The 23,623-nt window shown below is 49.7% G+C and overlaps 15 non-coding genes and 2 pseudogenes across 15 annotated transcripts; all 17 read right to left on the minus strand.

Moving 5' to 3' along the window:
* Nucleotides 1-915: 915 nt before the first annotated feature.
* LOC124748961 lies at nt 916-1,036 on the minus strand (annotated as a pseudogene).
* Nucleotides 1,037-3,400: 2,364 nt separating this feature from the next.
* On the minus strand, nt 3,401-3,520 carry LOC124749016 (annotated as a pseudogene).
* A 1,199-nt stretch (nt 3,521-4,719) lies between these two features.
* Nucleotides 4,720-4,838, minus strand: LOC124748956. Its single transcript, XR_007011730.1, has one exon. It is a non-coding gene; the product is annotated as a 5S ribosomal RNA (ribosomal RNA).
* Nucleotides 4,839-6,038: 1,200 nt separating this feature from the next.
* LOC124748973 lies at nt 6,039-6,157 on the minus strand. The gene has a single exon (XR_007011741.1). It is a non-coding gene; the product is annotated as a 5S ribosomal RNA (ribosomal RNA).
* Nucleotides 6,158-7,355: 1,198 nt separating this feature from the next.
* On the minus strand, nt 7,356-7,474 carry LOC124748985. The gene has a single exon (XR_007011752.1). It is a non-coding gene; the product is annotated as a 5S ribosomal RNA (ribosomal RNA).
* A 1,200-nt stretch (nt 7,475-8,674) lies between these two features.
* On the minus strand, nt 8,675-8,793 carry LOC124748997. The gene has a single exon (XR_007011763.1). It is a non-coding gene; the product is annotated as a 5S ribosomal RNA (ribosomal RNA).
* A 1,205-nt stretch (nt 8,794-9,998) lies between these two features.
* LOC124749010 lies at nt 9,999-10,117 on the minus strand. Its single transcript, XR_007011767.1, has one exon. It is a non-coding gene; the product is annotated as a 5S ribosomal RNA (ribosomal RNA).
* Nucleotides 10,118-11,317: 1,200 nt separating this feature from the next.
* LOC124748962 lies at nt 11,318-11,436 on the minus strand. Its single transcript, XR_007011731.1, has one exon. It is a non-coding gene; the product is annotated as a 5S ribosomal RNA (ribosomal RNA).
* A 1,199-nt stretch (nt 11,437-12,635) lies between these two features.
* On the minus strand, nt 12,636-12,754 carry LOC124748963. Its single transcript, XR_007011732.1, has one exon. It is a non-coding gene; the product is annotated as a 5S ribosomal RNA (ribosomal RNA).
* Nucleotides 12,755-13,954: 1,200 nt separating this feature from the next.
* Nucleotides 13,955-14,073, minus strand: LOC124748964. The gene has a single exon (XR_007011733.1). It is a non-coding gene; the product is annotated as a 5S ribosomal RNA (ribosomal RNA).
* A 1,199-nt stretch (nt 14,074-15,272) lies between these two features.
* LOC124748965 lies at nt 15,273-15,391 on the minus strand. The gene has a single exon (XR_007011734.1). It is a non-coding gene; the product is annotated as a 5S ribosomal RNA (ribosomal RNA).
* Nucleotides 15,392-16,591: 1,200 nt separating this feature from the next.
* LOC124748966 lies at nt 16,592-16,710 on the minus strand. Its single transcript, XR_007011735.1, has one exon. It is a non-coding gene; the product is annotated as a 5S ribosomal RNA (ribosomal RNA).
* Nucleotides 16,711-17,910: 1,200 nt separating this feature from the next.
* LOC124748967 lies at nt 17,911-18,029 on the minus strand. Its single transcript, XR_007011736.1, has one exon. It is a non-coding gene; the product is annotated as a 5S ribosomal RNA (ribosomal RNA).
* Nucleotides 18,030-19,225: 1,196 nt separating this feature from the next.
* Nucleotides 19,226-19,344, minus strand: LOC124748969. The gene has a single exon (XR_007011737.1). It is a non-coding gene; the product is annotated as a 5S ribosomal RNA (ribosomal RNA).
* A 1,199-nt stretch (nt 19,345-20,543) lies between these two features.
* Nucleotides 20,544-20,662, minus strand: LOC124748970. Its single transcript, XR_007011738.1, has one exon. It is a non-coding gene; the product is annotated as a 5S ribosomal RNA (ribosomal RNA).
* Nucleotides 20,663-21,862: 1,200 nt separating this feature from the next.
* On the minus strand, nt 21,863-21,981 carry LOC124748971. Its single transcript, XR_007011739.1, has one exon. It is a non-coding gene; the product is annotated as a 5S ribosomal RNA (ribosomal RNA).
* Nucleotides 21,982-23,181: 1,200 nt separating this feature from the next.
* Nucleotides 23,182-23,300, minus strand: LOC124748972. The gene has a single exon (XR_007011740.1). It is a non-coding gene; the product is annotated as a 5S ribosomal RNA (ribosomal RNA).
* Nucleotides 23,301-23,623: the final 323 nt, after the last annotated feature.

A 23,623-nucleotide genomic window follows, 5' to 3' on the forward strand; every position in this document is an offset into this window, starting at 1 on the left:
AAAGTCGGCAGTGTTCCTCCTCCAGAACGCTTTTTCGGCGCAGAACCGAATTAGCAGTCTTCTCAGCGCTGGTTTAGTGCGCGTAATCCACCAGTCTATTGTGGTGCTGTGCTCTGCTCTCTTCGCCAAGCATTCCTGCCACGTGGCTGCTATCTCCTTTCTCAGAGCGACGTCTTGCAGGTGGTCGGTGTTTAGCTTCCAGGAGCTTCTTCCCGCTGCCGTCTTCTCTGTTTCCAAACGGATGCTGCACTCGTAGCAGGAGTGGTCGGAAAACATGACTGGACAGACCTCCACTCGCGATATTTTGTCTGCCAAATCTCTGCTTACGTAAATTCTATCAAGTCTGCTTCTTCCGTTTCTGTAGAAGTATGTGAACTCTGTGAGTGCGGGATTTTTCACTCTCCACGAATCCTCCAGTTTTAAACGTTTAACAAGTTCTTGTAATTCGGCGCACACGTTTGCCACTGGGATCTGATCCTCTTGAGCGGTCACACAATTGAAGTCACCACCAATTATGATATTGTTGTTGTTGTGTAGGATAAGTTCACATATTTCTTCATTAAAGAAGTTGCTCCTGGCTCTCTTGTTGTTTGTGCCTGACGGTGCATATACGTTCACAACTAACGTGCCCTCTATTTGGATCGCAATTCCTCGGCCGTTTGATAACATCTTGGGTTCGTCAGTTTCTATTCCATGTCTGACCATTATCGCGGTGCCGCACCTCGATTCTGGGTCTATGTTTGTGTAGATGTCGAACCCCGGTATCCGTTCTATCGCCGTCGATGCCACTTCTTGCAAAAGCGCTACGTCTGCGGCTCTGTGTCTTAAGAACTGTGCGAGGGCGTCTATCTTTACTGCTGTAGTCATTTTATTTACGTTGCAAGTGATTATCTGGTATGAGTTTTTTGCCAGCCTAGCCATTTCTATTGTCCGTGTTCCCAGGCGGTCACCCATCCAAGTACTAACCGGGCCCGATGTTGCTTAACTTCGGTGATCGGACGAGAACCGGTGTATTCAACATGGTATGGCCGTTGGCGTCCTTATACTGTAGCCGCGCCACACAAGAAGCATTCGCCTCTTCTCCCAACACACGCAATCGCCGCTTTCCGTGGCACATTTGACGCACAGCAAGTAGGCGAGACACGCGACACAGCTGCTCGATGCACCGCCTGTCATTCGTTTGGTGCGTGCGGCCTCCGACACTCGCGGGCGACGCATCTTTAGGGCGTGCGCGCGGCCGGGCGCCGGGTGGCTGCGCGGGCTGTGGCAGTGTCCTGCTGGACCGACGGAAGCTTTCTCACCTGCCTGACACGCGCCGCGCTTCCAGATACTTGCGTAATTTGCGCGGTGCATTCTCGCCTGGCCCCCCCTTCCGTCCCGACTTTGCTCGACTGCCGCTCGCTGCCGCTCGGGTCGCGGTCCATTTGACGGCACAAGCACGAGAAACATCTGCGAGACGCCGTGGGCGGCCGTTCGCAGCTAATAGAGCAGCTCTGTGCCGGGGAAATGTGCGAAAACTAGGACAGAAGACACAGGCGCTTCGCCAAAGCATCCATCTCTTCTAGCGGCGAAAGATAAATTTCTGTTTACAAATTTGCAGTTGTGCACCGCTACAAAACAATAAGCCCTGACGTATTTCAGGACGTTTCTGTCCTTTCATACTGTTTTGTTACTTACAGAGACACTTTGGAAACCTTCCTTGGCACTCTCTTCTTCAAACTGAGTTCCTTATTATCGTATCTTATGTTTATTACAACAGTTTTAAATCATTGTGGAAACATGTTTGTGACATCGGAAAGGTAGCATGAAAAGAGGGCTCGCAGGGGCAGCGACAAAAAAGCAAAAAATGAAGTCAGCCAGAACTCCCAGGCTGTCACCGATCTGAGTACTAACGTCGTTGCTTATCTTCGGTGATCGGTCCAGAACAGTTGTGTTTTTTTTTTTTAATTTAATTATTTTGTTAGTTTTTGGAATTTAGCACTGCTACAAAACAGTAGGCTCTGAGTCATTTCAAGAACACATGTGTCGATTCGTAGTGTTTCGTTACTTTCAAGGAGTTCCTAGCACTCCTCCTTCGCGCATTCTTGCTCAAACTGAGTTCATTACTGTAATTTCGTATCTTACGTTTAATACAGTAGTTTAAAATGCCTGTGGAACCATCTTTGTCACACCTGAACGTCAGTATGAAAAGAGGCGTGGCAGGTGTAGCGACGTAAAAAGGAAAAAATGAGATAGAGCCAACAGCACCTTTTTTTTTTTTTTAAACGTAATAAACTTTTATTTACAAAATAACAGATACAGTCATGAGATTCCAAGGTATTTTCAATTTCAATTTCTTTTAGTTATCGAGTCTTTTTCTTTTCTTTTCTGACATGTAACTTTGTTGCTATTGTCTGTTTCGTTATATTTGTGCATTTGCAGGTTGATTTACACTGTTGCACTGATTTGTAAGTCAGTGGAGCAAAAATATTTCATTTTTTTCCTGTTCATTTTGCATTTTTGTTAATTTTATGGGTTTAATTCAGATACTTTTACGTTCTAGACTTAGGTAGAGTTTTTAGTGTGGTGCCATTATGTGGCATGTAACTATTATTAGAGTTGTCTTACTGGCTAATGCTTACATCTAGGAGGCAAAGGACAGTGACAAATATTTATGAATGAACATTATATATTTATATAGCGAAGGTGTCCACGAGATTGTGGCTGAGTGGAAGAGAGCGAGAGCGGGATAGGGAGAGAGACAGAGAGACAGAGAGACATAGTGAGAGAGAGAGAGAGATAGAGAGCGAGAGATAGAGAGAGAGAAAGAGAGAGAGAGAAATCTAGTGAGAGGGCGATATAGAACACATTTGAGACATAATTAATGAAAAACTCTATAGGTGGACAAATATATTCTACGTAAGCTTAACATGGTTAGATAGAAATTGCAGAGAGTTGTTTCTTTTGTTAGTCTACTCACATAGTCATCTTCGGCGTAGCGGGTGATGTTTCGCACATTTTTATGAACGCTACCTGGATATGCGCTATGTGTGTAGCCGTAGCACTCATCTAATAATATATACACTTTTTTTCCGTTGCGGACACTGTGATTGCACTGCACAAATTTTGCACCGCACGCACTTTTAACACACAACACTTTGGGGGTGTTGGAGGGTCTGCATCGGCGACGACGAAGGCGTGGAGGACTAGGGGCGGGCGTGGTGTGGCGGCGGCGGCGGCGGCGGCAGAGACGACGGAGGCGGTCGCGGCGTGTGGGGACGGAGGGCGTTCTTGAAGGCGGCGTCCAGCGCTATCTGTAGGTAGTTCTGGAACGTCTGCCTGTAGTTGTTTTTCCGCTTGGCTCGCTTGTGTTCCTCCCAGAGATCGGTGAGGAACTGCACTCCGTCCGTTTGTTTTTTCGCGATTATGGCGTGCCGGTGTTCCCAGGCGGTCACCCATCCAAGTACTAACCGGGCCCGATGTTGCTTAACTTCGGTGATCGGACGAGAACCGGTGTATTCAACATGGTATGGCCGTTGGCGTCCTTATACTGTAGCCGCGCCACACAAGAAGCATTCGCCTCTTCTCCCAACACACGCAATCGCCGCTTTCCGTGGCACATTTGACGCACAGCAAGTAGGCGAGACACGCGACACAGCTGCTCGATGCACCGCCTGTCATTCGTTTGGTGCGTGCGGCCTCCGACACTCGCGGGCGACGCATCTTTAGGGCGTGCGCGCGGCCGGGCGCCGGGTGGCTGCGCGGGCTGTGGCAGTGTCCTGCTGGACCGACGGAAGCTTTCTCACCTGCCTGACACGCGCCGCGCTTCCAGATACTTGCGTAATTTGCGCGGTGCATTCTCGCCTGGCCCCCCCTTCCGTCCCGACTTGTCCCGACTTTGCTCGACTGCCGCTCGGGTCGCGGTCCATTTGACAGCACAAGCACGAGAAACATCTGCGAGACGCCGTGGGCGGCCGTTCGCAGCTAATAGAGCAGCTCTGTGCCGGGGAAATGTGCGAAAACTAGGACAGAAGACACAGGCGCTTCGCCAAAGCATCCATCTCTTCTAGCGGCGAAAGATAAATTTCTGTTTACAAATTTGCAGTTGTGCACCGCTACAAAACAATAAGCCCTGACGTATTTCAGGACGTTTCTGTCCTTTCATACTGTTTTGTTACTTACAGAGACACTTTGGAAACCTTCCTTGGCACTCTCTTCTTCAAACTGAGTTCCTTATTATCGTATCTTATGTTTATTACAACAGTTTTAAATCATTGTGGAAACATGTTTGTGACATCGGAAAGGTAGCATGAAAAGAGGGCTCGCAGGGGCAGCGACAAAAAAGCAAAAAATGAAGTCAGCCAGAACTCCCAGGCTGTCACCGATCTGAGTACTAACGTCGTTGCTTATCTTCGGTGATCGGTCCAGAACAGTTGTGTTTTTTTTTTTTAATTTAATTATTTTGTTAGTTTTTGGAATTTAGCACTGCTACAAAACAGTAGGCTCTGAGTCATTTCAAGAACACATGTGTCGATTCGTAGTGTTTCGTTACTTTCAAGGAGTTCCTAGCACTCCTCCTTCGCGCATTCTTGCTCAAACTGAGTTCATTACTGTAATTTCGTATCTTACGTTTAATACAGTAGTTTAAAATGCCTGTGGAACCATCTTTGTCACACCTGAACGTCAGTATGAAAAGAGGCGTGGCAGGTGTAGCGACGTAAAAAGGAAAAAATGAGATAGAGCCAACAGCACCCGGTGTTCCCAGGCGGTCACCCATCCAAGTACTAACCGGGCCCGATGTTGCTTAACTTCGGTGATCGGACGAGAACCGGTGTATTCAACATGGTATGGCCGTTGGCGTCCTTATACTGTAGCCGCGCCACACAAGAAGCATTCGCCTCTTCTCCCAACACACGCAATCGCCGCTTTCCGTGGCACATTTGACGCACAGCAAGTAGGCGAGACACGCGACACAGCTGCTCGATGCACCGCCTGTCATTCGTTTGGTGCGTGCGGCCTCCGACACTCGCGGGCGACGCATCTTTAGGGCGTGCGCGCGGCCGGGCGCCGGGTGGCTGCGCGGGCTGTGGCAGTGTCCTGCTGGACCGACGGAAGCTTTCTCACCTGCCTGACACGCGCCGCGCTTCCAGATACTTGCGTAATTTGCGCGGTGCATTCTCGCCTGGCCCCCCCTTCCGTCCCGACTTGTCCCGACTTTGCTCGACTGCCGCTCGGGTCGCGGTCCATTTGACAGCACAAGCACGAGAAACATCTGCGAGACGCCGTGGGCGGCCGTTCGCAGCTAATAGAGCAGCTCTGTGCCGGGGAAATGTGCGAAAACTAGGACAGAAGACACAGGCGCTTCGCCAAAGCATCCATCTCTTCTAGCGGCGAAAGATAAATTTCTGTTTACAAATTTGCAGTTGTGCACCGCTACAAAACAATAAGCCCTGACGTATTTCAGGACGTTTCTGTCCTTTCATACTGTTTTGTTACTTACAGAGACACTTTGGAAACCTTCCTTGGCACTCTCTTCTTCAAACTGAGTTCCTTATTATCGTATCTTATGTTTATTACAACAGTTTTAAATCATTGTGGAAACATGTTTGTGACATCGGAAAGGTAGCATGAAAAGAGGGCTCGCAGGGGCAGCGACAAAAAAGCAAAAAATGAAGTCAGCCAGAACTCCCAGGCTGTCACCGATCTGAGTACTAACGTCGTTGCTTATCTTCGGTGATCGGTCCAGAACAGTTGTGTTTTTTTTTTTTTAATTTAATTATTTTGTTAGTTTTTGGAATTTAGCACTGCTACAAAACAGTAGGCTCTGAGTCATTTCAAGAACACATGTGTCGATTCGTAGTGTTTCGTTACTTTCAAGGAGTTCCTAGCACTCCTCCTTCGCGCATTCTTGCTCAAACTGAGTTCATTACTGTAATTTCGTATCTTACGTTTAATACAGTAGTTTAAAATGCCTGTGGAACCATCTTTGTCACACCTGAACGTCAGTATGAAAAGAGGCGTGGCAGGTGTAGCGACGTAAAAAGGAAAAAATGAGATAGAGCCAACAGCACCCGGTGTTCCCAGGCGGTCACCCATCCAAGTACTAACCGGGCCCGATGTTGCTTAACTTCGGTGATCGGACGAGAACCGGTGTATTCAACATGGTATGGCCGTTGGCGTCCTTATACTGTAGCCGCGCCACACAAGAAGCATTCGCCTCTTCTCCCAACACACGCAATCGCCGCTTTCCGTGGCACATTTGACGCACAGCAAGTAGGCGAGACACGCGACACAGCTGCTCGATGCACCGCCTGTCATTCGTTTGGTGCGTGCGGCCTCCGACACTCGCGGGCGACGCATCTTTAGGGCGTGCGCGCGGCCGGGCGCCGGGTGGCTGCGCGGGCTGTGGCAGTGTCCTGCTGGACCGACGGAAGCTTTCTCACCTGCCTGACACGCGCCGCGCTTCCAGATACTTGCGTAATTTGCGCGGTGCATTCTCGCCTGGGCCCCCCTTCCGTCCCGACTTGTCCCGACTTTGCTCGACTGCCGCTCGGGTCGCGGTCCATTTGACAGCACAAGCACGAGAAACATCTGCGAGACGCCGTGGGCGGCCGTTCGCAGCTAATAGAGCAGCTCTGTGCCGGGGAAATGTGCGAAAACTAGGACAGAAGACACAGGCGCTTCGCCAAAGCATCCATCTCTTCTAGCGGCGAAAGATAAATTTCTGTTTACAAATTTGCAGTTGTGCACCGCTACAAAACAATAAGCCCTGACGTATTTCAGGACGTTTCTGTCCTTTCATACTGTTTTGTTACTTACAGAGACACTTTGGAAACCTTCCTTGGCACTCTCTTCTTCAAACTGAGTTCCTTATTATCGTATCTTATGTTTATTACAACAGTTTTAAATCATTGTGGAAACATGTTTGTGACATCGGAAAGGTAGCATGAAAAGAGGGCTCGCAGGGGCAGCGACAAAAAAGCAAAAAATGAAGTCAGCCAGAACTCCCAGGCTGTCACCGATCTGAGTACTAACGTCGTTGCTTATCTTCGGTGATCGGTCCAGAACAGTTGTGTTTTTTTTTTTAATTTAATTATTTTGTTAGTTTTTGGAATTTAGCACTGCTACAAAACAGTAGGCTCTGAGTCATTTCAAGAACACATGTGTCGATTCGTAGTGTTTCGTTACTTTCAAGGAGTTCCTAGCACTCCTCCTTCGCGCATTCTTGCTCAAACTGAGTTCATTACTGTAATTTCGTATCTTACGTTTAATACAGTAGTTTAAAATGCCTGTGGAACCATCTTTGTCACACCTGAACGTCAGTATGAAAAGAGGCGTGGCAGGTGTAGCGACGTAAAAAGGAAAAAATGAGATAGAGCCAACAGCACCCGGTGTTCCCAGGCGGTCACCCATCCAAGTACTAACCGGGCCCGATGTTGCTTAACTTCGGTGATCGGACGAGAACCGGTGTATTCAACATGGTATGGCCGTTGGCGTCCTTATACTGTAGCCGCGCCACACAAGAAGCATTCGCCTCTTCTCCCAACACACGCAATCGCCGCTTTCCGTGGCACATTTGACGCACAGCAAGTAGGCGAGACACGCGACACAGCTGCTCGATGCACCGCCTGTCATTCGTTTGGTGCGTGCGGCCTCCGACACTCGCGGGCGACGCATCTTTAGGGCGTGCGCGCGGCCGGGCGCCGGGTGGCTGCGCGGGCTGTGGCAGTGTCCTGCTGGACCGACGGAAGCTTTCTCACCTGCCTGACACGCGCCGCGCTTCCAGATACTTGCGTAATTTGCGCGGTGCATTCTCGCCTGGGCCCCCCTTCCGTCCCGACTTGTCCCGACTTTGCTCGACTGCCGCTCGGGTCGCGGTCCATTTGACAGCACAAGCACGAGAAACATCTGCGAGACGCCGTGGGCGGCCGTTCGCAGCTAATAGAGCAGCTCTGTGCCGGGGAAATGTGCGAAAACTAGGACAGAAGACACAGGCGCTTCGCCAAAGCATCCATCTCTTCTAGCGGCGAAAGATAAATTTCTGTTTACAAATTTGCAGTTGTGCACCGCTACAAAACAATAAGCCCTGACGTATTTCAGGACGTTTCTGTCCTTTCATACTGTTTTGTTACTTACAGAGACACTTTGGAAACCTTCCTTGGCACTCTCTTCTTCAAACTGAGTTCCTTATTATCGTATCTTATGTTTATTACAACAGTTTTAAATCATTGTGGAAACATGTTTGTGACATCGGAAAGGTAGCATGAAAAGAGGGCTCGCAGGGGCAGCGACAAAAAAGCAAAAAATGAAGTCAGCCAGAACTCCCAGGCTGTCACCGATCTGAGTACTAACGTCGTTGCTTATCTTCGGTGATCGGTCCAGAACAGTTGTGTTTTTTTTTTTTTAATTTAATTATTTTGTTAGTTTTTGGAATTTAGCACTGCTACAAAACAGTAGGCTCTGAGTCATTTCAAGAACACATGTGTCGATTCGTAGTGTTTCGTTACTTTCAAGGAGTTCCTAGCACTCCTCCTTCGCGCATTCTTGCTCAAACTGAGTTCATTACTGTAATTTCGTATCTTACGTTTAATACAGTAGTTTAAAATGCCTGTGGAACCATCTTTGTCACACCTGAACGTCAGTATGAAAAGAGGCGTGGCAGGTGTAGCGACGTAAAAAGGAAAAAATGAGATAGAGCCAACAGCACCCGGTGTTCCCAGGCGGTCACCCATCCAAGTACTAACCGGGCCCGATGTTGCTTAACTTCGGTGATCGGACGAGAACCGGTGTATTCAACATGGTATGGCCGTTGGCGTCCTTATACTGTAGCCGCGCCACACAAGAAGCATTCGCCTCTTCTCCCAACACACGCAATCGCCGCTTTCCGTGGCACATTTGACGCACAGCAAGTAGGCGAGACACGCGACACAGCTGCTCGATGCACCGCCTGTCATTCGTTTGGTGCGTGCGGCCTCCGACACTCGCGGGCGACGCATCTTTAGGGCGTGCGCGCGGCCGGGCGCCGGGTGGCTGCGCGGGCTGTGGCAGTGTCCTGCTGGACCGACGGAAGCTTTCTCACCTGCCTGACACGCGCCGCGCTTCCAGATACTTGCGTAATTTGCGCGGTGCATTCTCGCCTGGCCCCCCCTTCCGTCCCGACTTGTCCCGACTTTGCTCGACTGCCGCTCGGGTCGCGGTCCATTTGACAGCACAAGCACGAGAAACATCTGCGAGACGCCGTGGGCGGCCGTTCGCAGCTAATAGAGCAGCTCTGTGCCGGGGAAATGTGCGAAAACTAGGACAGAAGACACAGGCGCTTCGCCAAAGCATCCATCTCTTCTAGCGGCGAAAGATAAATTTCTGTTTACAAATTTGCAGTTGTGCACCGCTACAAAACAATAAGCCCTGACGTATTTCAGGACGTTTCTGTCCTTTCATACTGTTTTGTTACTTACAGAGACACTTTGGAAACCTTCCTTGGCACTCTCTTCTTCAAACTGAGTTCCTTATTATCGTATCTTATGTTTATTACAACAGTTTTAAATCATTGTGGAAACATGTTTGTGACATCGGAAAGGTAGCATGAAAAGAGGGCTGGCAGGGGCAGCGACAAAAAAGCAAAAAATGAAGTCAGCCAGAACTCCCAGGCTGTCACCGATCTGAGTACTAACGTCGTTGCTTATCTTCGGTGATCGGTCCAGAACAGTTGTGTTTTTTTTTTTTTTTTTTAATTTATTTATTTTGTTAGTTTTTGGAATTTAGCACTGCTACAAAACAGTAGGCTCTGAGTCATTTCACAAACACATGTGTCGATTCGTAGTGTTTCGTTACTTTCAAGGAGTTCCTAGCACTCTTCTTTCGCGCATTCTTGCTCAATCTGAGTTCATTACTGTAATTTCGTATCTTACGTTTAATACAGTAGTTTAAAATGCCTGTGGAACCATCTTTGTCACACCTGAACGTCAGTATGAAAAGAGGCGTGGCAGGTGTAGCGACGTAAAAAGGAAAAAATGAGATAGAGCCAACAGCACCCGGTGTTCCCAGGCGGTCACCCATCCAAGTACTAACCGGGCCCGATGTTGCTTAACTTCGGTGATCGGACGAGAACCGGTGTATTCAACATGGTATGGCCGTTGGCGTTCTTATACTGTAGCCGCGCCACAGAAGAAGCATTCGCCTCTTCTCCCAACACACGCAATCGCCGCTTTCCGTGGCACATTTGACGCACAGCAAGTAGGCGAGACACGCGACACAGCTGCTCGATGCACCGCCTGTCATTCGTTTGGTGCGTGCGGCCTCCGACACTCGCGGGCGACGCATCTTTAGGGCGTGCGCGCGGCCGGGCGCCGGGTGGCTGCGCGGGCTGTGGCAGTGTCCTGCTGGACCGACGGAAGCTTTCTCACCTGCCTGACACGTGCCGCGCTTCCAGATACTTGCGTAATTTGCGCGGTGCATTCTCGCCTGGCCCCCCCTTCCGTCCCGACTTGTCCCGACTTTGCTCGACTGCCGCTCGGGTCGCGGTCCATTTGACAGCACAAGCACGAGAAACATCTGCGAGACGCCGTGGGCGGCCGTTCGCAGCTAATAGAGCAGCTCTGTGCCGGGGAAATGTGCGAAAACTAGGACAGAAGACACAGGCGCTTCGCCAAAGCATCCATCTCTTCTAGCGGCGAAAGATAAATTTCTGTTTACAAATTTGCAGTTGTGCACCGCTACAAAACAATAAGCCCTGACGTATTTCAGGACGTTTCTGTCCTTTCATACTGTTTTGTTACTTACAGAGACACTTTGGAAACCTTCCTTGGCACTCTCTTCTTCAAACTGAGTTCCTTATTATCGTATCTTATGTTTATTACAACAGTTTTAAATCATTGTGGAAACATGTTTGTGACATCGGAAAGGTAGCATGAAAAGAGGGCTCGCAGGGGCAGCGACAAAAAAGCAAAAAATGAAGTCAGCCAGAACTCCCAGGCTGTCACCGATCTGAGTACTAACGTCGTTGCTTATCTTCGGTGATCGGTCCAGAACAGTTGTGTTTTTTTTTTTTTAATTTAATTATTTTGTTAGTTTTTGGAATTTAGCACTGCTACAAAACAGTAGGCTCTGAGTCATTTCAAGAACACATGTGTCGATTCGTAGTGTTTCGTTACTTTCAAGGAGTTCCTAGCACTCCTCCTTCGCGCATTCTTGCTCAAACTGAGTTCATTACTGTAATTTCGTATCTTACGTTTAATACAGTAGTTTAAAATGCCTGTGGAACCATCTTTGTCACACCTGAACGTCAGTATGAAAAGAGGCGTGGCAGGTGTAGCGACGTAAAAAGGAAAAAATGAGATAGAGCCAACAGCACCCGGTGTTCCCAGGCGGTCACCCATCCAAGTACTAACCGGGCCCGATGTTGCTTAACTTCGGTGATCGGACGAGAACCGGTGTATTCAACATGGTATGGCCGTTGGCGTCCTTATACTGTAGCCGCGCCACACAAGAAGCATTCGCCTCTTCTCCCAACACACGCAATCGCCGCTTTCCGTGGCACATTTGACGCACAGCAAGTAGGCGAGACACGCGACACAGCTGCTCGATGCACCGCCTGTCATTCGTTTGGTGCGTGCGGCCTCCGACACTCGCGGGCGACGCATCTTTAGGGCGTGCGCGCGGCCGGGCGCCGGGTGGCTGCGCGGGCTGTGGCAGTGTCCTGCTGGACCGACGGAAGCTTTCTCACCTGCCTGACACGCGCCGCGCTTCCAGATACTTGCGTAATTTGCGCGGTGCATTCTCGCCTGGGCCCCCCTTCCGTCCCGACTTGTCCCGACTTTGCTCGACTGCCGCTCGGGTCGCGGTCCATTTGACAGCACAAGCACGAGAAACATCTGCGAGACGCCGTGGGCGGCCGTTCGCAGCTAATAGAGCAGCTCTGTGCCGGGGAAATGTGCGAAAACTAGGACAGAAGACACAGGCGCTTCGCCAAAGCATCCATCTCTTCTAGCGGCGAAAGATAAATTTCTGTTTACAAATTTGCAGTTGTGCACCGCTACAAAACAATAAGCCCTGACGTATTTCAGGACGTTTCTGTCCTTTCATACTGTTTTGTTACTTACAGAGACACTTTGGAAACCTTCCTTGGCACTCTCTTCTTCAAACTGAGTTCCTTATTATCGTATCTTATGTTTATTACAACAGTTTTAAATCATTGTGGAAACATGTTTGTGACATCGGAAAGGTAGCATGAAAAGAGGGCTCGCAGGGGCAGCGACAAAAAAGCAAAAAATGAAGTCAGCCAGAACTCCCAGGCTGTCACCGATCTGAGTACTAACGTCGTTGCTTATCTTCGGTGATCGGTCCAGAACAGTTGTGTTTTTTTTTTTTAATTTAATTATTTTGTTAGTTTTTGGAATTTAGCACTGCTACAAAACAGTAGGCTCTGAGTCATTTCAAGAACACATGTGTCGATTCGTAGTGTTTCGTTACTTTCAAGGAGTTCCTAGCACTCCTCCTTCGCGCATTCTTGCTCAAACTGAGTTCATTACTGTAATTTCGTATCTTACGTTTAATACAGTAGTTTAAAATGCCTGTGGAACCATCTTTGTCACACCTGAACGTCAGTATGAAAAGAGGCGTGGCAGGTGTAGCGACGTAAAAAGGAAAAAATGAGATAGAGCCAACAGCACCCGGTGTTCCCAGGCGGTCACCCATCCAAGTACTAACCGGGCCCGATGTTGCTTAACTTCGGTGATCGGACGAGAACCGGTGTATTCAACATGGTATGGCCGTTGGCGTCCTTATATTGTAGCCGCGCCACACAAGAAGCATTCGCCTCTTCTCCCAACACACGCAATCGCCGCTTTCCGTGGCACATTTGACGCACAGCAAGTAGGCGAGACACGCGACACAGCTGCTCGATGCACCGCCTGTCATTCGTTTGGTGCGTGCGGCCTCCGACACTCGCGGGCGACGCATCTTTAGGGCGTGCGCGCGGCCGGGCGCCGGGTGGCTGCGCGGGCTGTGGCAGTGTCCTGCTGGACCGACGGAAGCTTTCTCACCTGCCTGACACGCGCCGCGCTTCCAGATACTTGCGTAATTTGCGCGGTGCATTCTCGCCTGGCCCCCCCTTCCGTCCCGACTTGTCCCGACTTTGCTCGACTGCCGCTCGGGTCGCGGTCCATTTGACAGCACAAGCACGAGAAACATCTGCGAGACGCCGTGGGCGGCCGTTCGCAGCTAATAGAGCAGCTCTGTGCCGGGGAAATGTGCGAAAACTAGGACAGAAGACACAGGCGCTTCGCCAAAGCATCCATCTCTTCTAGCGGCGAAAGATAAATTTCTGTTTACAAATTTGCAGTTGTGCACCGCTACAAAACAATAAGCCCTGACGTATTTCAGGACGTTTCTGTCCTTTCATACTGTTTTGTTACTTACAGAGACACTTTGGAAACCTTCCTTGGCACTCTCTTCTTCAAACTGAGTTCCTTATTATCGTATCTTATGTTTATTACAACAGTTTTAAATCATTGTGGAAACATGTTTGTGACATCGGAAAGGTAGCATGAAAAGAGGGCTCGCAGGGGCAGCGACAAAAAAGCAAAAAATGAAGTCAGCCAGAACTCCCAGGCTGTCACCGATCTGAGTACTAACGTCGTTGCTTATCTTCGGTGATCGGTCCAGAACAGTTGTGTTTTTTTTTTTTTAATTTAATTATTTTGTTAGTTTTTGGAATTTAGCACTGCTACAAAACAGTAGGCTCTGAGTCATTTCAAGAACACATGTGTCGATTCGTAGTGTTTCGTTACTTTCAAGGAGTTCCTAGCACTCCTCCTTCGCGCATTCTTGCTCAAACTGAGTTCATTACTGTAATTTCGTATCTTACGTTTAATACAGTAGTTTAAAATGCCTGTGGAACCATCTTTGTCACACCTGAACGTCAGTATGAAAAGAGGCGTGGCAGGTGTAGCGACGTAAAAAGGAAAAAATGAGATAGAGCCAACAGCACCCGGTGTTCCCAGGCGGTCACCCATCCAAGTACTAACCGGGCCCGATGTTGCTTAACTTCGGTGATCGGACGAGAACCGGTGTATTCAACATGGTATGGCCGTTGGCGTCCTTATACAGTAGCCGCGCCACACAAGAAGCATTCGCCTCTTCTCCCAACACACGCAATCGCCGCTTTCCGTGGCACATTTGACGCACAGCAAGTAGGCGAGACACGCGACACAGCTGCTCGATGCACCGCCTGTCATTCGTTTGGTGCGTGCGGCCTCCGACACTCGCGGGCGACGCATCTTTAGGGCGTGCGCGCGGCCGGGCGCCGGGTGGCTGCGCGGGCTGTGGCAGTGTCCTGCTGGACCGACGGAAGCTTTCTCACCTGCCTGACACGCGCCGCGCTTCCAGATACTTGCGTAATTTGCGCGGTGCATTCTCGCCTGGGCCCCCCTTCCGTCCCGACTTGTCCCGACTTTGCTCGACTGCCGCTCGGGTCGCGGTCCATTTGACAGCACAAGCACGAGAAACATCTGCGAGACGCCGTGGGCGGCCGTTCGCAGCTAATAGAGCAGCTCTGTGCCGGGGAAATGTGCGAAAACTAGGACAGAAGACACAGGCGCTTCGCCAAAGCATCCATCTCTTCTAGCGGCGAAAGATAAATTTCTGTTTACAAATTTGCAGTTGTGCACCGCTACAAAACAATAAGCCCTGACGTATTTCAGGACGTTTCTGTCCTTTCATACTGTTTTGTTACTTACAGAGACACTTTGGAAACCTTCCTTGGCACTCTCTTCTTCAAACTGAGTTCCTTATTATCGTATCTTATGTTTATTACAACAGTTTTAAATCATTGTGGAAACATGTTTGTGACATCGGAAAGGTAGCATGAAAAGAGGGCTCGCAGGGGCAGCGACAAAAAAGCAAAAAATGAAGTCAGCCAGAACTCCCAGGCTGTCACCGATCTGAGTACTAACGTCGTTGCTTATCTTCGGTGATCGGTCCAGAACAGTTGTGTTTTTTTTTTTTAATTTAATTATTTTGTTAGTTTTTGGAATTTAGCACTGCTACAAAACAGTAGGCTCTGAGTCATTTCAAGAACACATGTGTCGATTCGTAGTGTTTCGTTACTTTCAAGGAGTTCCTAGCACTCCTCCTTCGCGCATTCTTGCTCAAACTGAGTTCATTACTGTAATTTCGTATCTTACGTTTAATACAGTAGTTTAAAATGCCTGTGGAACCATCTTTGTCACACCTGAACGTCAGTATGAAAAGAGGCGTGGCAGGTGTAGCGACGTAAAAAGGAAAAAATGAGATAGAGCCAACAGCACCCGGTGTTCCCAGGCGGTCACCCATCCAAGTACTAACCGGGCCCGATGTTGCTTAACTTCGGTGATCGGACGAGAACCGGTGTATTCAACATGGTATGGCCGTTGGCGTCCTTATACTGTAGCCGCGCCACACAAGAAGCATTCGCCTCTTCTCCCAACACACGCAATCGCCGCTTTCCGTGGCACATTTGACGCACAGCAAGTAGGCGAGACACGCGACACAGCTGCTCGATGCACCGCCTGTCATTCGTTTGGTGCGTGCGGCCTCCGACACTCGCGGGCGACGCATCTTTAGGGCGTGCGCGCGGCCGGGCGCCGGGTGGCTGCGCGGGCTGTGGCAGTGTCCTGCTGGACCGACGGAAGCTTTCTCACCTGCCTGACACGCGCCGCGCTTCCAGATACTTGCGTAATTTGCGCGGTGCATTCTCGCCTGGGCCCCCCTTCCGTCCCGACTTGTCCCGACTTTGCTCGACTGCCGCTCGGGTCGCGGTCCATTTGACAGCACAAGCACGAGAAACATCTGCGAGACGCCGTGGGCGGCCGTTCGCAGCTAATAGAGCAGCTCTGTGCCGGGGAAATGTGCGAAAACTAGGACAGAAGACACAGGCGCTTCGCCAAAGCATCCATCTCTTCTAGCGGCGAAAGATAAATTTCTGTTTACAAATTTGCAGTTGTGCACCGCTACAAAACAATAAGCCCTGACGTATTTCAGGACGTTTCTGTCCTTTCATACTGTTTTGTTACTTACAGAGACACTTTGGAAACCTTCCTTGGCACTCTCTTCTTCAAACTGAGTTCCTTATTATCGTATCTTATGTTTATTACAACAGTTTTAAATCATTGTGGAAACATGTTTGTGACATCGGAAAGGTAGCATGAAAAGAGGGCTCGCAGGGGCAGCGACAAAAAAGCAAAAAATGAAGTCAGCCAGAACTCCCAGGCTGTCACCGATCTGAGTACTAACGTCGTTGCTTATCTTCGGTGATCGGTCCAGAACAGTTGTGTTTTTTTTTTTTTAATTTAATTATTTTGTTAGTTTTTGGAATTTAGCACTGCTACAAAACAGTAGGCTCTGAGTCATTTCAAGAACACATGTGTCGATTCGTAGTGTTTCGTTACTTTCAAGGAGTTCCTAGCACTCCTCCTTCGCGCATTCTTGCTCAAACTGAGTTCATTACTGTAATTTCGTATCTTACGTTTAATACAGTAGTTTAAAATGCCTGTGGAACCATCTTTGTCACACCTGAACGTCAGTATGAAAAGAGGCGTGGCAGGTGTAGCGACGTAAAAAGGAAAAAATGAGATAGAGCCAACAGCACCCGGTGTTCCCAGGCGGTCACCCATCCAAGTACTAACCGGGCCCGATGTTGCTTAACTTCGGTGATCGGACGAGAACCGGTGTATTCAACATGGTATGGCCGTTGGCGTCCTTATACTGTAGCCGCGCCACACAAGAAGCATTCGCCTCTTCTCCCAACACACGCAATCGCCGCTTTCCGTGGCACATTTGACGCACAGCAAGTAGGCGAGACACGCGACACAGCTGCTCGATGCACCGCCTGTCATTCGTTTGGTGCGTGCGGCCTCCGACACTCGCGGGCGACGCATCTTTAGGGCGTGCGCGCGGCCGGGCGCCGGGTGGCTGCGCGGGCTGTGGCAGTGTCCTGCTGGACCGACGGAAGCTTTCTCACCTGCCTGACACGCGCCGCGCTTCCAGATACTTGCGTAATTTGCGCGGTGCATTCTCGCCTGGCCCCCCCTTCCGTCCCGACTTGTCCCGACTTTGCTCGACTGCCGCTCGGGTCGCGGTCCATTTGACAGCACAAGCACGAGAAACATCTGCGAGACGCCGTGGGCGGCCGTTCGCAGCTAATAGAGCAGCTCTGTGCCGGGGAAATGTGCGAAAACTAGGACAGAAGACACAGGCGCTTCGCCAAAGCATCCATCTCTTCTAGCGGCGAAAGATAAATTTCTGTTTACAAATTTGCAGTTGTGCACCGCTACAAAACAATAAGCCCTGACGTATTTCAGGACGTTTCTGTCCTTTCATACTGTTTTGTTACTTACAGAGACACTTTGGAAACCTTCCTTGGCACTCTCTTCTTCAAACTGAGTTCCTTATTATCGTATCTTATGTTTATTACAACAGTTTTAAATCATTGTGGAAACATGTTTGTGACATCGGAAAGGTAGCATGAAAAGAGGGCTCGCAGGGGCAGCGACAAAAAAGCAAAAAATGAAGTCAGCCAGAACTCCCAGGCTGTCACCGATCTGAGTACTAACGTCGTTGCTTATCTTCGGTGATCGGTCCAGAACAGTTGTGTTTTTTTTTTTTTAATTTAATTATTTTGTTAGTTTTTGGAATTTAGCACTGCTACAAAACAGTAGGCTCTGAGTCATTTCAAGAACACATGTGTCGATTCGTAGTGTTTCGTTACTTTCAAGGAGTTCCTAGCACTCCTCCTTCGCGCATTCTTGCTCAAACTGAGTTCATTACTGTAATTTCGTATCTTACGTTTAATACAGTAGTTTAAAATGCCTGTGGAACCATCTTTGTCACACCTGAACGTCAGTATGAAAAGAGGCGTGGCAGGTGTAGCGACGTAAAAAGGAAAAAATGAGATAGAGCCAACAGCACCCGGTGTTCCCAGGCGGTCACCCATCCAAGTACTAACCGGGCCCGATGTTGCTTAACTTCGGTGATCGGACGAGAACCGGTGTATTCAACATGGTATGGCCGTTGGCGTCCTTATACTGTAGCCGCGCCACACAAGAAGCATTCGCCTCTTCTCCCAACACACGCAATCGCCGCTTTCCGTGGCACATTTGACGCACAGCAAGTAGGCGAGACACGCGACACAGCTGCTCGATGCACCGCCTGTCATTCGTTTGGTGCGTGCGGCCTCCGACACTCGCGGGCGACGCATCTTTAGGGCGTGCGCGCGGCCGGGCGCCGGGTGGCTGCGCGGGCTGTGGCAGTGTCCTGCTGGACCGACGGAAGCTTTCTCACCTGCCTGACACGCGCCGCGCTTCCAGATACTTGCGTAATTTGCACGGTGCATTCTCGCCTGGCCCCCCTTCCGTCCCGACTTGTCCCGACTTTGCTCGACTGCCGCTCGGGTCGCGGTCCATTTGACAGCACAAGCACGAGAAACATCTGCGAGACGCCGTGGGCGGCCGTTCGCAGCTAATAGAGCAGCTCTGTGCCGGGGAAAGGTGCGAAAACTAGGACAGAAGACACAGGCGCTTCGCCAAAGCATCCATCTCTTCTAGCGGCGAAAGATAAATTTCTGTTTACAAATTTGCAGTTGTACACCGCTACAAAACAATAAGCCCTGACGTACTTCAGGACGTTTCTGTCCTTTCATACTGTTTTGTTACTTACAGAGACACTTTGGAAACCTTCCTTGGCACTCTCTTCTTCAAACTGAGTTCCTTATTATCGTATCTTACGTTTATTACAACAGTTTTAAATCATTGTGGAAACATGTTTGTGACATCGGAAAGGTAGCATGAAAAGAGGGCTGGCAGGGGCAGCGACAAAAAAGCAAAAAATGAAGTCAGCCAGAACTCCCAGGCTGTCACCGATCTGAGTACTAACGTCGTTGCTTATCTTCGGTGATCGGTCCAGAACAGTTGTGTTTTTTTTTTAATTTATTTATTTTGTTAGTTTTTGGAATTTAGCACTGCTACAAAACAGTAGGCTCTGAGTCATTTCACAAACACATGTGTCGATTCGTAGTGTTTCGTTACTTTCAAGGAGTTCCTAGCACTCTTCTTTCGCGCATTCTTGCTCAATCTGAGTTCATTACTGTAATTTCGTATCTTACGTTTAATACAGTAGTTTAAAATGCCTGTGGAACCATCTTTGTCACACCTGAACGTCAGTATGAAAAGAGGCGTGGCAGGTGTAGCGACGTAAAAAGGAAAAAATGAGATAGAGCCAACAGCACCCGGTGTTCCCAGGCGGTCACCCATCCAAGTACTAACCGGGCCCGATGTTGCTTAACTTCGGTGATCGGACGAGAACCGGTGTATTCAACATGGTATGGCCGTTGGCGTCCTTATACAGTAGCCGCGCCACACAAGAAGCATTCGCCTCTTCTCCCAACACACGCAATCGCCGCTTTCCGTGGCACATTTGACGCACAGCAAGTAGGCGAGACACGCGACACAGCTGCTCGATGCACCGCCTGTCATTCGTTTGGTGCGTGCGGCCTCCGACACTCGCGGGCGACGCATCTTTAGGGCGTGCGCGCGGCCGGGCGCCGGGTGGCTGCGCGGGCTGTGGCAGTGTCCTGCTGGACCGACGGAAGCTTTCTCACCTGCCTGACACGCGCCGCGCTTCCAGATACTTGCGTAATTTGCGCGGTGCATTCTCGCCTGGGCCCCCCTTCCGTCCCGACTTGTCCCGACTTTGCTCGACTGCCGCTCGGGTCGCGGTCCATTTGACAGCACAAGCACGAGAAACATCTGCGAGACGCCGTGGGCGGCCGTTCGCAGCTAATAGAGCAGCTCTGTGCCGGGGAAATGTGCGAAAACTAGGACAGAAGACACAGGCGCTTCGCCAAAGCATCCATCTCTTCTAGCGGCGAAAGATAAATTTCTGTTTACAAATTTGCAGTTGTGCACCGCTACAAAACAATAAGCCCTGACGTATTTCAGGACGTTTCTGTCCTTTCATACTGTTTTGTTACTTACAGAGACACTTTGGAAACCTTCCTTGGCACTCTCTTCTTCAAACTGAGTTCCTTATTATCGTATCTTATGTTTATTACAACAGTTTTAAATCATTGTGGAAACATGTTTGTGACATCGGAAAGGTAGCATGAAAAGAGGGCTCGCAGGGGCAGCGACAAAAAAGCAAAAAATGAAGTCAGCCAGAACTCCCAGGCTGTCACCGATCTGAGTACTAACGTCGTTGCTTATCTTCGGTGATCGGTCCAGAACAGTTGTGTTTTTTTTTTTTAATTTAATTATTTTGTTAGTTTTTGGAATTTAGCACTGCTACAAAACAGTAGGCTCTGAGTCATTTCAAGAACACATGTGTCGATTCGTAGTGTTTCGTTACTTTCAAGGAGTTCCTAGCACTCCTCCTTCGCGCATTCTTGCTCAAACTGAGTTCATTACTGTAATTTCGTATCTTACGTTTAATACAGTAGTTTAAAATGCCTGTGGAACCATCTTTGTCACACCTGAACGTCAGTATGAAAAGAGGCGTGGCAGGTGTAGCGACGTAAAAAGGAAAAAATGAGATAGAGCCAACAGCACCCGGTGTTCCCAGGCGGTCACCCATCCAAGTACTAACCGGGCCCGATGTTGCTTAACTTCGGTGATCGGACGAGAACCGGTGTATTCAACATGGTATGGCCGTTGGCGTCCTTATACTGTAGCCGCGCCACACAAGAAGCATTCGCCTCTTCTCCCAACACACGCAATCGCCGCTTTCCGTGGCACATTTGACGCACAGCAAGTAGGCGAGACACGCGACACAGCTGCTCGATGCACCGCCTGTCATTCGTTTGGTGCGTGCGGCCTCCGACACTCGCGGGCGACGCATCTTTAGGGCGTGCGCGCGGCCGGGCGCCGGGTGGCTGCGCGGGCTGTGGCAGTGTCCTGCTGGACCGACGGAAGCTTTCTCACCTGCCTGACACGCGCCGCGCTTCCAGATACTTGCGTAATTTGCGCGGTGCATTCTCGCCTGGGCCCCCCTTCCGTCCCGACTTGTCCCGACTTTGCTCGACTGCCGCTCGGGTCGCGGTCCATTTGACAGCACAAGCACGAGAAACATCTGCGAGACGCCGTGGGCGGCCGTTCGCAGCTAATAGAGCAGCTCTGTGCCGGGGAAATGTGCGAAAACTAGGACAGAAGACACAGGCGCTTCGCCAAAGCATCCATCTCTTCTAGCGGCGAAAGATAAATTTCTGTTTACAAATTTGCAGTTGTGCACCGCTACAAAACAATAAGCCCTGACGTATTTCAGGACGTTTCTGTCCTTTCATACTGTTTTGTTACTTACAGAGACACTTTGGAAACCTTCCTTGGCACTCTCTTCTTCAAACTGAGTTCCTTATTATCGTATCTTATGTTTATTACAACAGTTTTAAATCATTGTGGAAACATGTTTGTGACATCGGAAAGGTAGCATGAAAAGAGGGCTCGCAGGGGCAGCGACAAAAAAGCAAAAAATGAAGTCAGCCAGAACTCCCAGGCTGTCACCGATCTGAGTACTAACGTCGTTGCTTATCTTCGGTGATCGGTCCAGAACAGTTGTGTTTTTTTTTTTTTAATTTAATTATTTTGTTAGTTTTTGGAATTTAGCACTGCTACAAAACAGTAGGCTCTGAGTCATTTCAAGAACACATGTGTCGATTCGTAGTGTTTCGTTACTTTCAAGGAGTTCCTAGCACTCCTCCTTCGCGCATTCTTGCTCAAACTGAGTTCATTACTGTAATTTCGTATCTTACGTTTAATACAGTAGTTTAAAATGCCTGTGGAACCATCTTTGTCACACCTGAACGTCAGTATGAAAAGAGGCGTGGCAGGTGTAGCGACGTAAAAAGGAAAAAATGAGATAGAGCCAACAGCACCCGGTGTTCCCAGGCGGTCACCCATCCAAGTACTAACCGGGCCCGATGTTGCTTAACTTCGGTGATCGGACGAGAACCGGTGTATTCAACATGGTATGGCCGTTGGCGTCCTTATACTGTAGCCGCGCCACACAAGAAGCATTCGCCTCTTCTCCCAACACACGCAATCGCCGCTTTCCGTGGCACATTTGACGCACAGCAAGTAGGCGAGACACGCGACACAGCTGCTCGATGCACCGCCTGTCATTCGTTTGGTGCGTGCGGCCTCCGACACTCGCGGGCGACGCATCTTTAGGGCGTGCGCGCGGCCGGGCGCCGGGTGGCTGCGCGGGCTGTGGCAGTGTCCTGCTGGACCGACGGAAGCTTTCTCACCTGCCTGACACGCGCCGCGCTTCCAGATACTTGCGTAATTTGCGCGGTGCATTCTCGCCTGGCCCCCCCTTCCGTCCCGACTTGTCCCGACTTTGCTCGACTGCCGCTCGGGTCGCGGTCCATTTGACAGCACAAGCACGAGAAACATCTGCGAGACGCCGTGGGCGGCCGTTCGCAGCTAATAGAGCAGCTCTGTGCCGGGGAAATGTGCGAAAACTAGGACAGAAGACACAGGCGCTTCGCCAAAGCATCCATCTCTTCTAGCGGCGAAAGATAAATTTCTGTTTACAAATTTGCAGTTGTGCACCGCTACAAAACAATAAGCCCTGACGTATTTCAGGACGTTTCTGTCCTTTCATACTGTTTTGTTACTTACAGAGACACTTTGGAAACCTTCCTTGGCACTCTCTTCTTCAAACTGAGTTCCTTATTATCGTATCTTATGTTTATTACAACAGTTTTAAATCATTGTGGAAACATGTTTGTGACATCGGAAAGGTAGCATGAAAAGAGGGCTCGCAGGGGCAGCGACAAAAAAGCAAAAAATGAAGTCAGCCAGAACTCCCAGGCTGTCACCGATCTGAGTACTAACGTCGTTGCTTATCTTCGGTGATCGGTCCAGAACAGTTGTGTTTTTTTTTTTTTAATTTAATTATTTTGTTAGTTTTTGGAATTTAGCACTGCTACAAAACAGTAGGCTCTGAGTCATTTCAAGAACACATGTGTCGATTCGTAGTGTTTCGTTACTTTCAAGGAGTTCCTAGCACTCCTCCTTCGCGCATTCTTGCTCAAACTGAGTTCATTACTGTAATTTCGTATCTTACGTTTAATACAGTAGTTTAAAATGCCTGTGGAACCATCTTTGTCACACCTGAACGTCAGTATGAAAAGAGGCGTGGCAGGTGTAGCGACGTAAAAAGGAAAAAATGAGATAGAGCCAACAGCACCCGGTGTTCCCAGGCGGTCACCCATCCAAGTACTAACCGGGCCCGATGTTGCTTAACTTCGGTGATCGGACGAGAACCGGTGTATTCAACATGGTATGGCCGTTGGCGTCCTTATACTGTAGCCGCGCCACACAAGAAGCATTCGCCTCTTCTCCCAACACACGCAATCGCCGCTTTCCGTGGCACATTTGACGCACAGCAAGTAGGCGAGACACGCGACACAGCTGCTCGATGCACCGCCTGTCATTCGTTTGGTGCGTGCGGCCTCCGACACTCGCGGGCGACGCATCTTTAGGGCGTGCGCGCGGCCGGGCGCCGGGTGGCTGCGCGGGCTGTGGCAGTGTCCTGCTGGACCGACGGAAGCTTTCTCACCTGCCTGACACGCGCCGCGCTTCCAGATACTTGCGTAATTTGCACGGTGCATTCTCGC

The sequence above is a fragment of the Schistocerca piceifrons genome, unplaced genomic scaffold, assembly GCF_021461385.2.
Source record: "Schistocerca piceifrons isolate TAMUIC-IGC-003096 unplaced genomic scaffold, iqSchPice1.1 HiC_scaffold_424, whole genome shotgun sequence".
NCBI lineage: Eukaryota > Metazoa > Arthropoda > Insecta > Orthoptera > Acrididae > Schistocerca > Schistocerca piceifrons.